Source organism: Nerophis ophidion, linkage group LG27, assembly GCF_033978795.1.
Source record: "Nerophis ophidion isolate RoL-2023_Sa linkage group LG27, RoL_Noph_v1.0, whole genome shotgun sequence".
Lineage (NCBI taxonomy): Eukaryota > Metazoa > Chordata > Actinopteri > Syngnathiformes > Syngnathidae > Nerophis > Nerophis ophidion.
In genome coordinates this window covers 27024194-27030611 of record NC_084637.1, presented here as the reverse complement: position 1 = coordinate 27030611, position 6418 = coordinate 27024194, and positions in this window count along the sequence as shown.

Genomic DNA, 6418 nt, shown 5'->3' with positions numbered 1-6418 from the left:
CCGACCACCACCAATCATTCATTCATCATTCATTCACCAGTGTGAGCGGCACCGGGGGCAAAGGGTGACGTGTCCTGCCCAAGGACACAACGGCAGCGATTTGGATGTCAATAGGTGGGAAGCGAACCTGCAACCCTCAGGTTTCTGGCACGGCCGCTCTACCCACTACGCCATTCCGTCCCATTTATTAGGATTTGTACAGTTTCAGAATGTGCTTGTTTAACCTTTAAACGTTGTCTTTATTTTTAAGTTATCGTGCCGTGATTTTACCATTACGACCCACTTGGGAGTCGATTTTTCCCCTGTATGGCCCCCCATCTAAAATGAGTCCGACACCCCTGCTGGAAACCATCTGATTGTTTTGTTCTGGTGTCACAAACTAAGATCAAGTGCTCAGTTTTGACTCGGAGGGCGAAGAAAAATGAACATTTCAAATTAATAGAGATGTTTTAACTTTATTTTTTTTTTTTGCTCATTTCAAACTGTCACGTTGAAGACAACCGTTGTGGGAAATGATGGCGGCGCTGGAGGAAAAAAAATCATAAAATAGGCTCGGTCAATTTCAGACACAGCTCTTGTTGACTATTTTGCATACAATCAGGGGAGGGGGGGATGCAATCAGGACTTTTTGGCTGCAAACAAATCCCCAAATGTGCTCGCTCTCAACGTCGCGAATGTGCTTTACGACATAGTTTTGTTGTAAACGCCGCATTTTTTTTTCTCCAGCGTTTACTGTAAGGGGAAGCAGTCCGGCGCTTATATATCTTCCCCTTCCCGAGTGCAGACACAAAGGCGGAGAAAGCAGCGTGTATTCAGGTAGCTGGCGGTGGTCCAGCATTGCAAAAACAACAGAGGGGTAATTTATTGCAGCAGACAATAGGACATGCATCATCTATTCAAGCCAATTCTGCTTGCAACCCTGGCGAGGGAAATTGGTCCGGGTCCAGGTGTGTGTGGAGGTAAACGGAAACACGGTCAAACAATGGTGACTGAATGTCACCCAATTATTTTTTTTTTCTTCTCTTTTTTACACGCCTCTGCTAAACAAAATACAAAAAAGCATGATACGTACGGCATAATATATAATAAACACAACAATGATACTGGAGAGGAGGCTAGGTCGGATAGTCGAACCTCGGATTCAGGAACAGTTTGGTTTTCGTCCTGGTCGTGGAACTGTGGACTAGCTCTATACTCTGGGCAGGGTCCTTGAGGCTGCATGGGAGTTTGCCCAACCAGTCTACATGGACTTGGAGAAGGCTTTCGACCGTGTACCCCAGGAAGTCCTGTGGGGAGTGCTCAGAGAGTATGGGGTATCGGACTGTCTGATTGTGGTGGTCCGCTCCCTGTATGATCAGTGTCAGAGTAAGTCGGTTAGGGTTGGACTCCGCCAAGGCTGCCCTTTGTCACCGATTCTGTTCATAACTTTTATGGACAGAATTTCTAGGCGCAGTCAGGGCGTTGAGTGGCTACAGGATTAGGTCTCTGCTTTTTGCAGATGATGTGGTCAGATAGCTTCATCTGGCCAGGATCTTCAGCTCTCACTGGATCGGTTCGCAGCAGAGTGTGAATCGACCGGGATGAGAATCAGCACCTCCAAGTCCGAGTCCATGGTTTTCGCCCGGATAAGGGTGGAGTGCCATCTCGGGGTTTGGGAGGAGACCCTGCCCCAAGTGGAGGAGTTCAAGTACCTAGGAGTCTTGTTCACGAGTGAGGGAAGCAGAGCCGTGCCCAAGGCATAAGCAAACTAAGCGCTTGCTTAGGGCCCCGCGGCCACCAGGGGCCCCCCAAAAGCAATTAATAAAAAGTGCACTGGCCACAGAGATGGAGAACCTTCCAGAACTCCCTAAAGCACAGATGACCCCCTTTGAATTTCAATCAATCAATGTTTATTTATATAGCCCTAAATCACAAATGTCTCAAAGGACTGTACAAACCATTACGACTTCGACATCCTCGGAAGAACCCACAAAAGGGCAAGGAAAACTCACACCCAGTGGGCAGGGAGAATTCACATCCAGTGGGACGCCAGTGACAATGCTGACTATGAGAAACCTTGGAGAGGACCTCAGATGTGGGCAACCCCCCCTCTAAGGGACCGAAAGCAATGGATGTCGAGCGGGTCTAACATGATACTGTGGAAGTTCAATCCATAGTGGCTCCAACACAGCCGCAAGAGTTCAGTTCAAGCGGATCCAAGACAGCAGCGAGAGTCCCGTCCACAGGAAACCATCCCAAGCGGAGGCTGATCAGCAGCGTAGAGATGTCCCCAACCGATACACAGGCGAGCGGTCCATCCTGGGTCCCCAAAAATAGTTTGCACATCGTTATGTATATTTACATAGTTTTAATATGTAGTAACTTTATATTTGTTTATAAACCGTTATGTTACCTTGTTTTTGGTAACTCTGTTCATCAATATTATTTAAGTATTTGCTTGATATTTAATTTAATGATGTTGTTTTTTGTACAATTGAATTTGTTCCTTTTTATATATATTTAAGTGATTTTATTGTTGTACTTTATTGTTTTTTTGGCACTACGAAATATTTTTGCACTTTGCTGTTTCAGGTTTTTGTTACCAAAAATAATAAGCTTTATTGTCCAGTTATGTTTAACACACATGGAATTTAACTTCAGTAGACTGCGCTCTCTTTGTACAAAGTAAACATTAAATATGAACAATTAACTAAAAATAGAAACTAGTAATTAAAGACTAATATGTACCGCAACGCCAAAAGGGAATAAGCGGTAGAAAATGGATGGATGGATATGTACAAGACTGATGAGATAACACTTTTACTGTAAATACAAAGCTTTATCAATTGGACTGTTCAACCCCAGGCCACTCTTGTAGGTGAATGTTTTCTACATTTTAAGATTAGGATTGGCACTCTGGACATCATTCGTTCATTCATTGGTATTATTTATGTTCTTAACTGGGCCACTCCCATATCTTTATAAATGACATTTCATTTGTAAAGACATGCCAGGCTGACAATAGGATCATGTAAACAACACTGCCAGAGCCGCAAAATCTAATTTTGCTTAGGGCCCCATGGAGGCTTGGGCCGGCACTGGAGGGAAGAGTGGATCGTGAGATCGACAGGCGGATCGGTGCGGTGTCTTCAGTAATGCGGACGCTGTATCGATCCATTGTGGTGAAGAAGGAGCTGAGCCGGAAGGCAAAGCTCTCAATTTACCGGTCGATCTACGTTCCCATCCTCACCTATGGTCATGAGCTTTGGGTCATGACCGAAAGGACAAGATCACGGGTACAAACGGCCAAAATGAGTTTCCTCCGCCGTGTGGCGGGGCTCTCCCTTAGAGATAGGGTGAGAAGCTCTGTCATCCGTAGAGAGGAGCCAGATGAGGTGATTCGGGCATCTGGTCAGGATGCCATCCAAACTCCTCCCTAAGAAGTTGTTTAGGGCACGTCCGACCAGTAGGAGGCCATGCGCAAGACCCAGGACATGTTGGGAAGACTATTTCTCCTGGCTGGACTGGGAACGCCTCGGGATCCCTCAAGAAGAGCTGGACGAAGTGGCTGGGGAGAGGAAAGGCTGGGTTTCCCTATAGGCTGCCCGAGACCCGACCTCGTATAAGCGGAAGAAGATGGATGGATGGATTGATTATGACTAAATCCAAAAGTGTACACGAGTGCGTCTATGTGTGGTGATTAACCGTTTAGTGTTACCTGTCGTGTTGAGCGAGAGGCAGGGGATCAAGGGAGACAAGACAAGCTCGGAGGTCCGTGAGACAGGCAGGAAGTCGAGGCGTAGAAGGTCCGTGTCCAAGCGGGAGGTGGAGATCCAAGAGGCAGTCAGGGAAGCAGAGGGAACAAGGAAAAGACAAGACACACAAGGAACGGAGGTCTGCTGTTGGAGCGACAAGGAGGACACGAGACAATCAATTAAGACGGGGGGAGAAAACACAGAGCAGGATTGCACGTAGCTTGGAATACGGCTTACCATACAAGACGGGTAGTTACGTTCCGGCACGGGATAGCCAGTTGTGCAGGCTGATGAAGGCGGTCCTCTGATCACCCGCAGGTGCGCTGATTGCTGGTGATTGATTGCAGCTGGCGGGCTCTTGGAAGTGCGCTCATTAGAGCACACAGATAAGTGCTCATTGGAAGGCGTCCTGGATGTGACAAAGCGAGCTCCAATTGCCATTGTGTGGTTGAATGAATATGATGAGTTGTATGTATGTAACGAGGTCAATCATGTCATGTAAATAATGTATTTTCTAATGTTTTAATATTGTTATAATTACACAAAGTATGTAAGTTACATGTAAATACCTGAAGGTTGTTGGATGTTTGGTCAACGTGGAACCATTGTTCTGTTGTCCCTCCTACTGCAATAATTGCTGTGACACCTGTCTCTTTATGTGTGTTGGACACTCCTTCCTACTTCCATCCACGATAAAAAGAGAGGAATGCGTTGTCACGCCAAATTTCTTCCCCCCTACAAAAACCTTCCCCCCCATTTACTTCCAGGGTTATGATTAATACAGACGTATTGTTAACGCTATATTATAAAAATATAACACTATATTAGAAAAATACAGACATTTTGTTAATGCCACATTGTAAAAAAAATAAAAAAACAATTTACAAACACAAGCTATGGGATGACGCATTTACTTCCGGGGTCACGTTTCCTCTTATGTCATCCCATAGCTTGTGTTTGTAAATTGTTTTTTATTTTTTTTAAATTATATAGCGTTAACAAAACGTCTGTATTTTTATAATATAGCGTTATATTTTTATAATATAGCGTTAACAAAACATCTGTAATAATCATGACCCCGGAAGTAAATGGGGGGAGAAATTTGGGGTGACAGCGCCCATGCGAGGACAGAAAAGTGCATTCATGGTTTCGTTAAGAACTTGAAGTTCACTATTTCTTGATTTGTACTATTATATTTATGTAGGGGCTCGACGATGGCGGAAACATTTTTACAACAATTGTATTTCCTGTATAGTCAGTAAAGTGCAACCCCGTAAGGGAAAAGCGGTAGGAAATGGATATATATATATATATATATATATATATATACACACACATATACATATATATATATATATGTAGGTGTGGGAAAAATCACAAGACTACTTCATCTCTACAGAACTGTTTCATGAGGGGTTCCCTCAATCATCAGGAGATTTTTAATGGAAGCATTCACATACAATGGTTTATATAGGGCACAGAGTGGGTGGGTACAGGCAGGCGTAGGTTGTGGTGATTGGCTCATGTGTTACTTAGGAGGTGTTTCCGTCTGTGGCGGCATGTTGAAATGATTTCACTGCGCTTGTTGAGGGATGATAGATCTGGATGATATATAATAAACAGTTTCTCTTTTAAGCATAGGTTGCATCTTTTATTACCACTATTGTAAGGTGTGCTGGATGCAAGAAATTGCCATGTTATTGAATATTCAACATTATTGTCTTTGAGGTTCCAAATGTGTTTGCTGAGTTCTGTAGAATTCTGCAAAGTTCCGCAAAGAATATATATATATATATATATATATATATATATATATATATATATATATATATATATAAACACATACATACATAATTTATCTTATTCATTTTTTTAATGCAAAACAATTTAAATTTTTAATATCAAAAATAAACATCCTACAGCAGTGGTCCTCAACCACCGGGCCGCGGCCCCGTACCGGGCCGTGGCCCGATTGGTACCGGGTCGCAAAATAATTTTTTATTAATTTTTATTAAAAAAAAAAAAATAATAAAAATAAATAAATATATATATATATATTTTTATTTTATTTTATTAAATCAACATAAAAAACACACAATACTCTTACAATTAGTGCACCAACTACAAAAACCTCCCATTTTCATGACAAAAACGTCGCTTTTTCATGACAAAGAAAAAAAAAAAAAATAAGGACACCCCCCCTTACCCTCCCACCTGGGCCGCGGGACAAAATATTAAGCGTTGACCGGTCTGCGGATACAAAAATGTTGGGGACCACTGTCCTATAGGACCGTCAAAAAGACAGGACTATTGGTTCCAATTTGTTTGCCTACATCCCCACCTGGTGGACAACATCAGACATTCACTTTTCCATTTTCAACGTGTCCTGCTGTTTGTTTGCATAGGAGCACGTAGAATCGCTGCGTGCGCGGAACAAGACGCGAATGTGAAGAATGTACTAAAAAACCCCACTATTATTAGTATTATTATTATTAAAACTATTGCAGTGCTCCGCTTGTGAGTTACACGCATGCGTGAACATTGGTTTAGTCACGTAAGACCCGGACTGCTCTCCAGATCTAATCACCTGGACAAGGTTCTAAAGTGACACGCAGATTCCATCTTCATTACTGCGGGGACATTTGTTCATTCATTAGCTCAAAGGCAACATTTGTCACCGGCGT